Genomic DNA, 16,307 nt, shown 5'->3' with positions numbered 1-16,307 from the left:
CCATTTGTACCATGCAAGTTGTCAAGCACCACAGCTGAATGGAAGAAAGAATGTGGGGAATCTCTGCTAAGCTTTAGTTTTACGTACTTAATAGCAGACGCAGGATTTGTTCAGAGTTTTATTATCGGGTGAGGAGTTAAGGTAATTACAGCAGCGAGGCAGAAGGCCAAAAGATGATGAACAAGTCTAATACCAGGAACCACTTAGGTTTAAAGTGTACTGCAGGTTATTTTTTAAAATATACTAGCCACCTACTGATGACCTCCTCCTGGGGAAATTTAAACACAATTTAATTACTGCACCTCATGTGTTAACATTTACAATAAGATTAAGGGCACTGCAGTTTACACTCTAGTGCTCGCATTTACACAGTGTGTAAAGAAAAAGGATTTGGCTGAAGTCACTGAGACAGAAGAGGTTAAAATCAGTAGCTGGAAAATGAAAGAGCTGTAAGGCATTCTGCACGTTTCTTCCTACAGAGATGTTCAGAACTTATTTGAATCTAAAATGGAAAAGTCAATCGTTTGGCCTTCAAGGTAGGTTTCTTTCAAGTTACACCTGTTCACAAGACCATTCTTTGCCTCAGGTTTCAACACAGTGTAAACTACAAGCAAGTGGTTGAGGGGAATCCTGAATAGCAGTTGCACCCTAGCAAGAGACTAGGTGTTTTACTGAATTAAGACCCTAAAAGTATCTGCTATTATACAAATCTTAAGAAAAACAGAAATGTATTTTTAGCATCTTCTACTGAACTTCCCAGAAACGGTAAGAAATGGTAAAGTGCACGGGAACTGCTGAGTCATGGCCTGAGCCACTGGTTGAGCACCTGAGGGAAGGAGCCAGTCAGCTCTGGGAGCACAGGTGAAGGCAATTCAGCTGTGTGACCCAAAGGGGTGAAGCCTGGCTGCACCTCTTAGGCTTCATTTAAGGGCTGAATGGCACTGGGGAAGGGTCTCTTTATGGAGGTTCCTCCTTGGTGAAGCTTTCCACTGTGGACCTGGAATCTTCTGCTATGGGTGAGCAATTTTATTCCCTTTCTTTATGGTGCCTTTCTATCGTGCCTTCCATCATCGCATCTTTGTTGTAATGCCTTTCCCATTGTATTGACAATTGCTACGTGGACCTAGGAAGAAACACTACTGGTCTTTCTTCTGGAGCCTCAGAGGACTTTGGCTTTTCGTATCAGTGAGTAATCAAAAAATGTTTTCCTAAGACAGGTACGTGATGACATCAAATAATACCAAACGTGTCCCACCTGTAAGTAGTGACTCAGCTGTATGTCATGTGAACAAATATGGCTTTTTATTCTTACTTTATTTATTCTCTCATTCTGAGTGCTGAGAGATCTGTTAAACTGTTAATGCTATCAATCATGCACTTTTTCCATCTTAGTAAAAAAAAAAAAAAAAAAAAAAAATTGATTTAATACAGCACTCTTTCCCAGTTCAAAAACAGCTATTTGACAAAAAATAATAATAAAAAATTTTTTTTAAATCAGAATTTCTTTAGCTAGGCCAAAAGTAAATATTCTTCTAAGGCACTCATGATCAATGTAAATGAATGCTTCCTTTTCAGGCTATTACTTGAGAGGAAGAAAAAAAATAAACTCTTACCAAGTCTCAAAAAAAGGTATTGTTGTATCTCAGTTTAAAACATGCTCCTCTGTAGCACTCTCCAGTGTAGCACAGCTCGCTAAACTTTTACAATTGAAAGGCCAGGGTAGACTGCCTCTCAATAGATTTCCCTTAAGCAGAGGCCTTCCTTATCCAAATCTTGTGAGGCTGCTAGAACTCATGAACCTCTTAATCACATCCTTATCTCAAATGTCATGTCTGCTCTGTACTCCTAAATAGATGAGCTGTGAGAAAGCGAAAAAGCTGGTGTTATCTTGAAGAAAGGAAGGGAGCAACCTAGAAAACCAGGGGAGTCTCAGCAGTGATAGCCCAGCTGTTTGCGTGCTGTGGGTCGACAAGGAGAACATCAGGGACAACAGCTTTTCCTAAAGGCACACACATGCAACCCAATCATCTAGAGTTCGTTATAATCTTTGAATAACTTGAGCTGAAATCCATTTTTTTTTTAATCAAAACATTTTCTTCTACTTGAATGATCATACTTGTTTGTTATTTTAGGACTTTTCATAAATTCTGAGCTCCTAGAGCTGTTTCTGATTTAAGAAGAAAGTGTTTTGGATTTGGGTTTTGTTTTTCTTTTTTTTTTTTTTTTTTGTTTTGTTTTGTTTTGTTTTAAGGCTTAGGTTTACTCTGATATTTATAACACAAAGAAAAGGAACTAAATTAGAGTATTGACACTGAGTTTCCAATACACCCCTCCAAGGAAACACTGGTAACTGCACAAATTCAACACCGGAAGAAAAAAGGTATTGTTCGCTGGTTTGGTTTTTTTTCTTAAGCTTTACATAGTGTGAGCACTCAGATGGTACATGGGAGAGACAAACTCTGAGAACCTTCACTTGAGCAAACCAGTGCTGTGTTTGACCACAGCTTTGGATGTGTGCTGATGCTCTGTGGCTGAATTCCCTTTCAAATCCAGCAATATCCATTTCCTTACATCAGCCTGGGCAAGTCCTTTTACAGTGGCACACAGCTGATGATGTCTAGATAGAGCAGAAAAAGCACAGCACGTGAGTTTTGTGAAATAAGGTGAATCTCTGTATTTCCTTGTCATGTTAGTATTATCTAATTGTCTTTATAGAGGAAGCTGCATATGCAACCTCAAACTGGGGGCTGTCAAGGACTCTCCTTTGGACATTGAATCCAACCTCGGTTTTTATCAACCTGAAGACTGACAGACTTTCTGTCTAGAAAAATGGAAATGAAATTGCAAAGTTACTGTTTAAGTGTAAAGTGATATATTTTTTAAGGCTGTCAGTGTCACTGTTTTCCATTGCAGAAAACTATTTTTAAACTCACTTTCAGATGTAATTACGCCAGCTGTTGTGGATTGATTTTTTTAACTGCACTTTTTCCTCTTTTCTCTTGTATACTATTCAGGAGATTTCAACATCAGAAATACCTGTGTTGAGCTCATAAAATTCACTGTATTTTGCAGAAGCAGTTTTCCTGTACAAAATATTTAGAGTAATTCTCAATCCAATTTATAATTTCAGTTTCTATCTGTGAATAATATAAAGTCTGACAAAGGCTTGAAAAATGTGAACTTGTGCTTTGGAATGCCTAAGAAAATGGGTGATAACTAAAACACGTAGCAAGAGGTGAGGCTCTGAACTTATCGTGCTACTGGGCAGGCAGCTGCCTACACCTCAGTGATGACTGAAGCCATGATTTACATCATTCTGGGAGGTACACCCTGATTTTAACATTAAATTTATCTTCCTACTTATTACAGATATACAGGAAAACATTATTTCTGAATATCAATATAAGGGATGATTTTCTTAAATACATCATTTTTTGCCTTTGGGAAAGTGTCAAAAATGATTTCAAATTAGGTGCAATAGAGAAGAGCAATTTTAGCAACAGGCCAACGTACAGATGTAATGAGAACAGAGTCTGGAAAGAAGGGGAAAAAAAGAGCAGCTCAATCACACATCTCAGTGCTTAAGCACTGCAGCAAATAGTGCTGATGGAGCTGTGAGAGATGAGCTTTCACTTTCCCGTGGCAAATCCCTGTTTTAGCAACTGCAGGCAAAAAGGATCAAATATTTACCTTGGTATTTAGCAAAATAAACTCAAATTCTAAAGCAGAAGACTTATTCATTTAAGGATATTATCACATCTGTCTGAAAGGTCAGGTACTGCTTAGCAGTTTGAAACACTTATGCTGGAAGAGTTGAACAGCAGTGTGCCTGAGTAGATGACTGAGCGTATCACGAGTGTCTACAGCACCAGTTGCAGAAGAAGTGATTAATGTAAATGTGCAATTACAGTGGATCAACCCAGCTACCGTTCTTTGTGATCAGATGTTTCCATTGTGTCTTTTTTCTAGATACCCCACTGCCCATTATTGAAAGAGACTACATTCAGTTCTGGGTGGTTTGGGGGAGAGATTTTTTTTATTTATTTACCATTAACATATTCCATCAGACTCTCAGCCTTGTATAACCTTGACTCAAGGAGGATGGGTAATAACCTCTGGATACACTTCATGTATCCATACTGCTGATGTACAGAACTGCAGACTTCTCTGTTGCAGCACATGAAAGTGACTAATTCTTACTGAAATGTATATGTACACCCATATTTCTATATTTTAGAGGGGGGGAGACTGTCCTCTTTTTTTTTTTTCCTCCTAACATAACATCTCACAACTGGTGTTGTGTTTTCTCTGTCCCTGTCTGCTACATCGAAGTAAAATAGTCTCTGCTACTGCTTATCCTGGCGTTCTCTGGCAATTTTAACTAAATGCAGTTGAGGTGGGTGTTTTTTATGTTAGTGCTTTCATTTGGAAAATATTCATTGTTATAACATTAAGGTTAGTTTCATTCATTGGAACTAGACACAGCCCAAATCATGTCAGAAGTTGCTTCCTGCCTATTTTTTTTATTATTTCTATTAGTCTGTCATTTTATTTCACAAATGTCGATTGGCCAATCTCTCAACTGATGTCCTGTGAAGAAATCAGAGCCCTTTCTCACTGCACCACTACAGAGGCTATTGCAACTTTTAAGGGTTTAGAATGGCAGAGGAGAGAGATGGTTTTGAAGGGTGGCAGTCAAGCAGTTTCACCGTCCCCTTCATATGCTGGTAGGCACTGGAAATCACTGGCTCCCCAGGGAATTAGAACAAAACTGCACTGATTTCTGGACAATACTACTGTTGTAATGGGAAATCGGAAAGTTCTTTTCCCTGCCGGGCTCTCTTTTAGGTACAGAGGGACAGTTCTACCCTGCTACCAATTATAAAGGTTGATTTTTTTATTATTATTTTTTTTAAAGCACTTGTAACTTTGCAGATGAGGATTACCTAAAACCAATGTATAGGCAGTCCATTGTGAAACACCATGGGTCAGCACCTGCCAAGGACGGCAGGGAGAAAGGAAAATGAGAGATGTGGAAAGAAAGGAAGTGGAGGAAGAGCGGGAGTCAGTGGTGTAACTTATCACGCTCTGATTAAAAAAAACAAACAACCAAGCAAGAAAAACAACTGACAACTGTAATGATTTTATAAACTCATCTGGCAGTCTTTTCATTTAAGATGAAATACAAAGACCGACACGAGTGTCACAGCGAGCCTAGGGATGGCTGCCCTTTCCATGGAGGACGGATGTGAGTTCGGCACGGAGGGACCGCGGGCCCCGCAGCTCCTCAGGCAGGGTGTGATCCCACCCGCGGGCGCGGAGCGGGAAGCAGGGCCCGGCCATCCGCGTGCAGTCCCGCCGTGCTCACGGGTACTTCGGGAAGAGTTACGCTGAGCCGTATCTCAGAGCGACGACAGGAGACACGTACTGTGCGTGAAGCATTTAGACGGTTAAGGGCTGGCACCAGTATTTCTGACAGAAAGTGCCTGGCTCTCCTCTCTCAGAACAACTGTTTCACACGCAGAGGTGCTTTTCTCAAGCCCAGCCTTTTCCAGTTCCTTTTTTCCCCTCCCTCGGCTCCCTCAAAGCGGCGTTTCGTTTTCCGCGGGGCTCCCCTTTTCCAGCGGCCAGCCCCTAGCGATGCGCTGAGGCGGCGCCGCCGGCGGGCGTCACTCCCCGCGCGTGCCGGGGGGGCGGAGCGGGAACCGCCGCGCCGCTGGTTCCGCCCAGCCTCGTCCGCTCCGCGCGGCCAACCCCCTCGGCGGGGCGGTGTCAGCGGAGACCCGGCCCCCATCGGCGCGGCAAGGCCCGCCCCCTCCCCTCGCGCGCGCGCCGCATCCCGTTAGCGCTCGGGGCTCGATCTCGCGATGCTGGCCCGTCGCCGCCGCCGCCATATTGTGACACTATTTTGATTTGGAGCGCAGCGAGCGGGGGGAGGGGGGGCCGGGAGCGACGCGGAGCCGCAGCGGTTCCAGCGGAGGACGGGAGCGGCGCCGCAGACACTCAGCCACCCCCGGCCTCCCCGCTTCTCCCGCCTGCGGCGACGGCACGGACCCCCCCTCCCTTCCCCCTCCTCCTTCTCCTCGGCCACCTCCTCCTCCTCTCTCCCCCCCGCAGCGGAACGGCGGCGGCGGGAGGCTGCGGAGCGGCGGCGGAGCGGCTCGGGTCGGCGGGGTCCCCCCTGCCGGGAGGCGGCGGCGCCGGTGGCGGCGGTAGTGGCGGCGGCTGCCGTGGTGGGGGAGGCGGCAGCAGAGGAGGAGGAGGAGGCGGAGGAGGAGGAGGCGGAGAGGCGGCAGAAGGGTAAGGCAGACCCCGCCGAGGCGGGCCTGTTGGGGGCTCACCGGGGCCGGCTCCGCCGCGGGGCCGCTCCCCTCCCCGGGGGGCTGCGGGGAGCGGCGCGGCTCGGCCCGCAGGCCCGAGGCTCCGGGGCGGCCCCGTGCCCCGCGGCGAGGCCGGGGCGGGCCTCGGTGCGGGGAGGGGGCGGCCGGCGCCCCGCATCCCGGCGGGCGGGGGGAGCCCGGCCTCCCGGTGGAGGGGGAGGGAGCGAGCGAGCCGCGGGGCGGCCGCGGGAGGTGGAAACTCTTTTTTCTTGGCGAGCGGGGAGGGATCGGCTTCGCGTGTCGCCCCCGCGTCTGCGGGAGCCCCGCGTGCGTGGCGGGGCGGCAGGTGACAGGTGCGCGGCTGCGGGGCAAGGCTCCGCCATTTGGGGCTGAGCCGCGGGGTCTGCGGGCTCCGAGGCCTTATATAGTCCACCTCCGGTTTCCATTATTCAACTCGATTTAATTGTTCGGAAGGAATTCTTGAAACGATTCTCGTAAGAGGGATTTGCAAGACGAGAGATGAGTCCGGTTGGCTCTTTCTCTTGTTTTGTCCCCCCACAAGAGTTAGGAAGGCAGTGGGGAGGTGTGTAGCGCTCGGTCTCATTCATTGAGAGGCTGTGTCGGTGGTCTGAGCGCCCCGTCCTGTTCGCTGCTGGGCGGCCTTCGGGGCAGGGCCTCGTGTTCTTTGTGCTGGGCGGCTCGGCGGACCCAGCCCTGTGCCCGAGGCCCGGAGGTGTTTCCGTGCCGGTATCAGCAAGTACATGCCTATAATCCCCAGAAACGCTTCCTTGCGAGGAGTGGATCTCAGGTTTGGTTTGCGGTCCTTAGTTTAAGGATATTTGATAAGGGTTGAAAAAAGCACTGGCTGAGGCTCGTCTGTAGAGAGCTGAAAATGGTGTTGCGCGTTGTTTTCATTGTACAGATATGTGAAAGATAAATGCTAAAGTCGTTCTTTGGGACTTCTGAACTTGTTTTCCATCATAACCATAGATGTTGGAGTTGTGTTGTGTGTGCATACAGTGGGGAGGGCTAGCTACTATATCAGTAGCGTGGCCGTGATTTGCTGAAATTGGGAATCATTTTCAGTTTACCCGATGATTTACTGAATAAGCAGGCATTTGCGTTTTGTATTGATACCTCACTAATTTGTTCTTTATCTGTATTGTTGTAATTGGGCACGATCAAAACTCAAAATTCTGATCTTGGCAAGAGGGGAGTTCCACTGAGAGATTAGGAGACATATGTGTCATCAGCCTTAGTAAGCTCTACTCTGCAATTTAAATGAGACTTTAGTCATTGCAACTGCTGAAGTTACTCACATATTAAGCTTTTGGAGACTCAAGGTAGATAGTACTTTGACCTGTGCTATAGCTGAGCTGGTTGTCAGTTTCTTTCATAAGCTGAGAAGACCTGGGTCATTGTTTCTCATGCTGCTTCATGGGAGAGCCTGCAGAAGGGGAGGGAGAGAAAAGCTGTTGGAGGAGGTACTTGGAGTTTGCGTAATCCCAGTGTTGTGACTGAGAGATGCTTGATAGAGCATCCTTCCTATCATTACCTGCGTGGGCAGTGCCATCTTCTTCATATGCTACCCTTGCTCTTGTGAAATGTAAAGCATTTCCCATTCCAATAGGAGTTAATGGGTTCTTCTCTCTTCCTCTAAATACGTTGGTAGGAATAGACTTCTTGAAAATGTACATTCTTCCTATTGTAGTGACCTGGTAGAAATTTCTCATCCAGTGACAGGATGGAAGAAAGCAGTAGTTTTTTTCTTTTTGATCGTGGCATTGCTTCGTAGACTGAGATGCTGTGTTGTTTCATAAAGGTATCATGAATAACTAGTGTGCTTTTCAAGCCTTGTAGAATCAAACCTGTCATCTGTTGAAGAGATTATTTTCTGCAAACTTATATACTTTTTAAAATTTTTTTTTTTAATTTTTTATTTTTTTTGCTAGGGAGCTTGAAGAGCTGTTGGCAAACTTTCTTTGTGAGAGTGAGTACTTTGAAACATAAAACTAGATTGTTCTTCATCCTATGGCACGTTCCTCCCTCTTACTGTGATCTCTGGTTGGAAACGCTGGAAGAAATAAGTTGGTCAGATGTGACCTCGAGTTTATAAAATGACTGTAAATTTAGGACTGAGGGATCAGGCTGATCTTTTCTGAACTGTTGCAGGCGGAATGCTGAATGATGTTGCTGTTGGTGCTTTTACAGGAAATAGAACAAAAATTCCAGTGATTCAGAACTGGATTTTTTTAAAGCTATACTCAAAACTCAAATATTTAAATGATTGAACCGAAAGTTAACTTTTTTTTTCCACTAATGTGTACAGTGATTCAGGTTTTGCATTTTTTTCTCTTCAGTTGCATAGTAGATTATCTCAACTGGAAAAGTATATACTTTGTAGTTCAAACAGGACAAATAATGGTGACTGCTCCAAAACATCTTGAATGCTGATTAGCAAACCAATCCTGATGGGATTCCCCATACTTGAAGTCAACTGTGAGTGAGAAAGCTGTCGGATTCACAGTTGGATTAAATTTTTTATTAAACTGATAATTGCAGCTGGAGGTTTCATTATAACAGTTGCTTCAGTTTCTCCCTCTCTTAATTATGCTTACCAGAAAAATCACTGTGATTGGTTAATGCTGTCTGTAACAAAAATTTTTGTAGACTTTTTTGTTAGAATTGTGGTAGAATGACTGACTTATTGTTGCTGAATTGATCAGCGAGCTCAAAGTATTCTGAACAGTATACAGATGTATAGAGTTCCTTTTAGCTTCGTGTTGTGCTGCCTTTGGATTTTGGTGTTTCTCAATTAGTCTGGTGAATCCGAGTGAAGTAGCTGGACGTGATTGAAGTTGAGAGTTCTGTGTTGTGTCTGCATGGGATCTGGTTATTCTTGGAAGGCATCTGTTGTAGAATGAAAAGATCTAAGGAGGTGCAGTTAAGGTGAGTTAAATAGTTAATATTTTTAGAATGTGTGAGGTATCTTTTGGTGACAAGAAGTTGAGCATTATAGTGACGTGCTAAGTAGTTCTGTTTAAATTAATATCTGGTAGAATCTTAGCAAAGAGAATTGTTTTAAAAACACCATATTTCTAGTAAAATGCTGTGTATAGTCAAATATTATGCCATTATGGAAAATTTACTATTCTGAACAGAAAAATCAAATTTGACTGTGCTTAATGATGAGTGGTTTAAAGCTTGTTCAGATCCGGGTTGTACTATGACTGGCTGTTAGTTTTTCCTTTATTTAAATATCAGTGTTTTAGAATGGATGTAAAACTTGCCTTCCTTTTAGCATTTAGAAGGATGTTGACTGAGATGCACACAATATTTTGAAAACAACAACAGAAAAACAACTTACATTTCTATTATAGGTTGCATGTAGTAGTTCTTAAAACATTAAAGTATGCACGCGTTAGTCATTATATTGTTGGGTTTGCTAGAATTTACAAACAAGAAAAAGAACAAAGCTGCTATACATGCTCAGTACTTGTGTGATGTTCTTAAGTCTGCCTTTGAGTGTTTATCTAAAGCTTCTTTCAGATTTAATGCACTGTGGTGTTCCGTGTACACGGACTGGTTGGGCTGCTGGGGCTGCCAGTGGGAAGGCACATTTCCACGTGTTTTCTCCCCTCATCAAAGACACTCATTTGAGTTTCTCTTCTCTGCAGAGCTTCCAGTTTTCACAAAACCTGTGAAGGCCTTTTTTAATCTTTGAGACTTTTACACCTCCCTTAAATTGTCTTTGAAATGGTCAGATGATGCAAATCATTATTAAAAGGACAACTAGAACATGTAAAAACAATTTCTTTTAAGAAAACTTGCTTAGTTGTACGTAGCAGAAAACAAAATCCTGGCAACTTGAGAACTCAGCATCAACTGATGTCACATGGAGGAGAAGTTGAGATGCATCTTTTTTTTGCGAAACTTTTCAAAGAAGAGGAGTTGCTGTTGAAGGGATTGGACTTGAGTTTTGTGCAGGTGCTTCTGCATGCTTGCTCCAAACCTCTTCATTTTTCACATCTTTTCACACTGTCTTTGATGCATGGACTACATTGGAAGCAATAAAAAACTGCTGGAGAAGTATAGTGATGCTGAGGGCTACATAAAAATTGAATGGAAGAATGTTTTGGACAATGCTCAAAAACAATAGAAGTGTTGCTCCAGACAAGTTGTTGACATGTTTCTTAATATATGTTTGTGTAGTGTATTATAAGCCATCTTTCATTTATTTTTCTAAAGACAAATCTTGAGCAATTGTGTTTCCTTTAATCCTGTGCCTCAATAAATTTTAAGTTCATCGGCTAATTTCAGCAAAGTAGCCACATAGCAAGGTCTTGGGGATTTTACATTTTAATAATATTTAACAGGAATATTCAGGTTATTGAGTAGAAGGTCTCTTCAGAAGAAAGTTTTGCATGGATTTAGCACTTACCTGTATTTAACCTGCCAGTTGGCCAGCAAACAGCTCTCTCTGGGTTAAAAGCTAGATACGATGTGCTGTACTCCTTTCTTTCAGTCCCTCATTAGAGGACGTGAGAGGTTAAGTGCACTGTGGTTGGTGCATGGAAGAGAGGGGGTAAGATAATAGGCAGCTGGGATAGAGGTGGAATGCAATCATTTGGAGCATGGCAGCATGGCTGCCTGCAGATCTGTGGGAAATGGGGCCGTGACCTGCTGTCCGTGGGACAGTTCCTCGAACAAGAGGGCTAGCAGCATCTGCCAGTTTTGGTTTACTGAACAAAAATCGTGTTGTGTTAGGTGTCTTAAGAGGATGAAAGCTGAAGGAGGGGGGAAGTGATAGGTGAGGTAGCTAGGCAGACGGCTGGGCTGCTGAGCTCGTGTTGCAGCAGTGGCACACTCTTAACTGCAGTGTTTAAAAAAACTCTGGGAGTGAGGTGGCTGTTAGGTGTGTGTTAGATGTTACTTCCACTCTTGAAACCTCTTCTGTGCCTTTCTGTTTGTATGGCCCTGGCACAACTCCTGACTGTACTTACACCTGTCCTGGCATGCTGCGTGGAGCAGCATGGGGCAAGAATGTGTGCCAGTGAGGGAGTGGTTGCGTGAACTGCACAAGGAATACATGTTATTCTCAACATGCTTTATATTGAAAGCATTGTTTCATTGTTACATCTCAGTTTATAGTGGAAATGACTTAGATGTTTGATGTTAATAGTTTAATTCGTTCGTACCTGTGTGGGCTCTTGCACGCTGTGGTATATTTAATGTATTCCTAAGTGTAATAGATGCATCTGTGAAGTAGTATCAAATTATTTTAATAACTCTAAAGTAACCCATTTTTTATTACACTTCTGAGTGAATGTTTTACATAGCTCATTGAATCTTGAACCAAGTATTTGTATTTTGTAGGTAATGCTAGAAGAAATAGATGAGAACACACTGGCAGGCTGATAAAATACCCAATTAACAGTAAACTTTTCAATTCTGTTTGCTGCAGCATATGTTCTGTTGGATAAGAAGATGCTTTGCCTTTTTCATAGGTGGCTTTTGCGAAGATTGAGCATAAATATGTGGTTAAGGAGTGATTATTAGAAAAATTCCTCATGGCTGTTAAACTTAGGGCTTTAGAATGCTTCCCCCCCCCCCCCAAAGAAAAATTACAGTTTTTGCTTTTTAAAAATAAAGAAAGCTCACTGTTGTTTGTTGATCGCTATGTTTTACTTTTTCAGTAATGCACGGTTTCAGCACCTAACCACTCCTCGAGGTATTAGTACCTGGTTTTGATCAGATGCTTCAGAAGCTATGAGTAACAAGTGCATCCAGAGAAATCATCTATTTTGCTGAAGCTATTTAGGAAAAAAAGAAAAAAAATTGGCTTTGTACTTTATATTGAAGGTTAGAAATACAGGAAAGACTTTTCCCATGTTTGTCCTAAGTGTGATTTCCCCAAGTGGAAAAAATTATAAACAGTTTCACCTTCAGAGGAAAAAGTCCCACACACTTCAAAGAAGTGAAGTTATATAATACAGCATCTATTTGCATCCTTTGTCAATTCATGTTGTGTTTGAACCCTTAAGAAAGTTTCTACCTTCTCCTTCCTTGCTGTACTGAGCTTCCCTTTTTATAGTACTTTGTTTTTACTGCATTCACAACTTTATTTTTTTCTTTTTAAAGTCTCTGTCTATGCAGATTTTGTAGAATGCAGAATTTACTTCCTCTAAGCATCATTTTACTCTCATCCTGTCATAATTGTATGTGATCTAGAGAAGAGTTGATCTGTTCGTTTGTATCCTTTCTTCACTCTTCCTTTCCCTTAGCAAATACACGATGTATACTTCTCAATTCAAATATTAGTGCCCTCTTGTTTATACTTCTCTTTGGCATTTCTTCTCACCTGTTCCAGTCATTCTTTTTGGGAATTCATCTTCCTTAAGAAAATAGTTCAGCACTTGTCATTTCTTTTTGGTTCTGTTTCTTCTTCAGAGTATCTGTTGCTAAGTTTGCCCCTGCTGCGGTCAGGCTTTCTGGAGAGAAAAATAAAGTGTCATGAGTTCTGTGCTTGGATTTCTTTCAATTCATTCATCTGCTTCAGATTGCTACTTTCCCTTTGTTGGACAAAGCATTTTTTGAAGGGGAATGGTAGGTTATTTTATTTTTAGAGAGCCTTCTTTAACAGGTTTAAGCAGTTGTGAACAACTGAGAATCTGCGTGGGCTCAGCAAAAGTGTGCTTAAGAGGCATTTTAGTTTGATAAATACTGGTTGGCTTATGGAGAAGCTACTTGAGCTAAAATGTTAGTGTCTTTTTCCTCCCTTAAAAAAGAAGAAGTGTGTTTGATTTTTGGTAAAAGAGTATGGGCTTTGGTTTCTTTTGTTGTTGTTGGGTTTGTTTTCTTTTGTTTTCCTTGGACTGTGTTGTTTAAACTGTTTTGCTGAAATAGATGCCAGTACCAGATTACTGTATATCTTATTTATGCTTTGGTGTTGGCTAGACAGCTTGCCTTGGATTAGGCTGTATTGTACAAGGCACTATATAAACATCTGTTAAGTCTGCCTCAGAAGAGTTTGCAATCCCATAAATTAAATAGGTTTACCAATATACATATATTGAATTAAACAAAGATGTTTAGCAAAGTATTTGCGTTAGCTTTCATTTGTTGCTCTGTTGCTAGCTCTTCGGTGAGTTTAAACAGTGCATATCTTAAAGGGGGAAAAAAATGAAATAGTCTGCTTGCTGCGGTATTATCTTTAATAGTGGTAATTCATTTAGCTGTTTTGACACATGACTTTTAAAATCTGTCTGAGTGATTCATGCAAAAGTTATGAAGTTAGTTAAGTAGAACCTCTCCGGCCTGTGTTCATTGGTAGCTGCTTTGGGTAGAGGTAGGCGTATCAGAGCTGCGAGTTCTGTCGTGGCAGTGGCTCACATTTGTGCTGCCACACTCAGAGCTTGAGTCGGAATGAGAGAACTTCTTTGTAAATGAGTTGAAATGAGTAAAAAATTATGTTTGTGTTTGAGTTAGGACTTAACATAGATATAAAAGGGGTTCATAAAGAATTACTACCAGCTCCTCTATGTGAAGCACATTTTGGTGTTTCTTTCCCATCCCTCAAGAAGTGCAGTACTTTTGGCATTCCATTTTCATATTGTCTGGTGAAGGAGAAGAAAAATAAATTGTAAGCAGCAGGAGAGCAACTGCTATTCAGACTGGGGAAATTTCTGTTTTCTCCAGCCTCATGTTTCTAGCAGGTAGTGTGCTGAGCAGCAAGGTTCAGAGAAAAGACCTGTTATTTGTTCCTTTTTCCTCTGCATAGGGCTGAAAACCCCTGTGGTTTCCATACTGAAAGGAAAACATCGGTTCTTCCATTAGTGCTTTTGTGTAGTCACTTCAGATGAAAAAAAAATATCAGTACTATAATCTATTATCTTTGCTTTTCTGGTGAAGATAAGTCTTACCAAGGCTGTGAACAGTACCAACGTATTTGCATTATATTTGATGCATAACAGCTTGAAATCCTTCCGTAATATAGCAGTGTGTCTGCAGGGATTGCCAATGTAAGTGCAGTTGTGTGTGCAAAATGATGTTTTTTTCTGTAAGAGCTCCTACTTCCCCAAGTTTTATTGATGCAAAATTTGCCTTCACTGCCACCAGAGAAGTGCTTTACCTCTTGTTCAGTATATCTGCGTAAATGAAATACTCCTGGAATGTACAGAACAAAGTAGCCGTGAGATAGCAGCTTTAAAGAAAAAAATGACAATGCATCTGAGCATGTGGGCCAGTCTGAGAGTTTGCTGTGATGGAAAGATAGAAATTTATTTCACCAACACAAGCAGTTTGTCTTTGATATGTTTCACCTGTTTGTGAGCCTGGTCAGTCTGTGAACTGGAAGTCAGAAAACTAACCAGAGAAAAACTGATTGCTATTCACTTTTCTGGGTGATCTCATTGAATGAGCTGCTAGATCAGTTCAGCAGCCTCCTATAACTTCATGCTGAAGGTGGTGTTTCAGCATGTGCATTTGCCATCCTTTCCCTTTCGTTCACTGATGTGGCGTGTAACGTAATACCACAGCCAAGGTATGGAATAAGAAGGCACAAAGAGTTCTTGAAACCTGTCTTGCTGATGGATAAAGACCTAGAGTTTCATGAGAGACGAAGAGTGGTGTTATAATAACCAAGTAGTAAGACCAGTTCAGGAAGCCACTTCTGCCAGCCTGTGGCCATGCAGCTGTTCACAGGGTTACCAGCTGAATCACTGAAACATAGTGCAGGTGAAAAGCTGTTCCTTGAAGCAGGACAGGAGCTCCTTGAGCTCACTTCACCAACAGAACACACATACAGATTCTGGCAGTGAGATCTTCACCGGTGACCTGTGTGAATGGGAGATGTTAACAGTGATTTTTCTCTTGTTATTATCTGGAGATAATTTAGGAATCTCAAACACTTTAAACAGGTGTATTTTAATTAGTGCACTTTAAGTGATGGATCTGTAAGAGCCCTAGCAGTCTCCTCTTTCCCAGTAAGAATGGCTAGGTTTTTCTAAGGCTTTTAATCTTTAAATATTGTAGCTTTGTCGTCTTATTTTATTTGTGTTAAAATCTTTTTTTTTTTTTTTTTTTTTTTTGTGGGTTTAGTTTCAAGTAAATTCCCGGTGACAGAGCGTATCCTAGAGTCCAAGTACCACCTAATGGTGTTAGCAGAGTTGATGGAGCTACAGGCTTCCTTCCTGTTAAAAGTGGCCAAAAGACCAGGCCAAACTGTAGCTTGTGTTTCTGCAACATGGAGCCAATGGCAACTCTGCGGAATGTTTTTTCCACTCTCTGTCGATGAGTAGGGAGCTTCTTGCCAACGCAAATGAGATCTTGAGACCTGTAACTTGACTCAACATAATATAGTTAATACTGAAAAAAAATACTTCAGCTAAAAAAATATCCAACATTGTACTAGTATAGGATTTTGTTAATTATTTCTTTTTCCTGGTTTGGAGCTTTTAGGGGAGAGTCCTAGAACGAAATAATATTTCAGCTTTCTCCTGGTGTCTTCAAGCTTCTGCCTCTGCAGTAAGGACAAATCATCACCTTTTGCTGGCCTGTCAATGAATGTTGCAGAATGCCTACAACTTCTCAGGCTGTCAAAATTCACTGACTCCAAAAGTGCTTTCTCATTGCTCATTTTATTACTGCTGTTCAACAACTCTGTCTTGTGCAGTTTCGTTTTCTCGTGTGTATGTATTGACTAGCTAGCATTTCAGATACATTTCAGAGAAGCCTAGCAGTAGTGCAGCATCTGAATTTAGGAATTTATCAACACTGTTTCATTTCTGAATCGCTTGTGAGAATGAAGCCACGTGTAATTAGGAGGAATAATGCTTATTTTTTTATTCATTTATGGGGAAAAAGTACTTTTATCTCAAAATTAAAGAGTAGAAGTTTTCTTCATACCTTTGTTCTTGCCAGCTCTTATGAAAAGTCCACATCTGTGTTTTTAAATTATCCCAGCCTGTAAACCACAGCTTAATGTTT

At 42.1% G+C, this 16,307-nt stretch overlaps 1 protein-coding gene and 1 long non-coding RNA gene across 2 annotated transcripts in view; both read left to right on the top strand.

Moving 5' to 3' along the window:
• The first annotated feature begins 953 nt into the window (after positions 1 to 953).
• LOC125689244 (uncharacterized) lies at positions 954 to 1,922 on the top strand. The gene is made up of 3 exons (XR_007375135.1): positions 954 to 1,016; positions 1,128 to 1,185; positions 1,854 to 1,922. It is a non-coding gene; the product is annotated as an uncharacterized LOC125689244 (long non-coding RNA).
• Positions 1,923 to 6,164: 4,242 nt separating this feature from the next.
• TAB2 (TGF-beta activated kinase 1 (MAP3K7) binding protein 2) overlaps positions 6,165 to 16,307 on the top strand; it is a 63,484-nt gene continuing 53,341 nt past the window's right edge. Inside the window, exon 1 of the mRNA XM_048936157.1 lies at positions 6,165 to 6,300. The gene's annotated coding sequence lies outside the window, so the exon portion shown is untranslated. The remainder of the gene's footprint in view (positions 6,301 to 16,307) is intronic.

The sequence above is a fragment of the Lagopus muta genome, chromosome 2 (assembly GCF_023343835.1).
Source record: "Lagopus muta isolate bLagMut1 chromosome 2, bLagMut1 primary, whole genome shotgun sequence".
NCBI classification, from domain to species: Eukaryota; Metazoa; Chordata; class Aves; order Galliformes; family Phasianidae; genus Lagopus; species Lagopus muta.
Note: the sequence above shows the minus strand (reverse complement) of the source record. Positions and strands in the feature narration are given on the sequence as shown.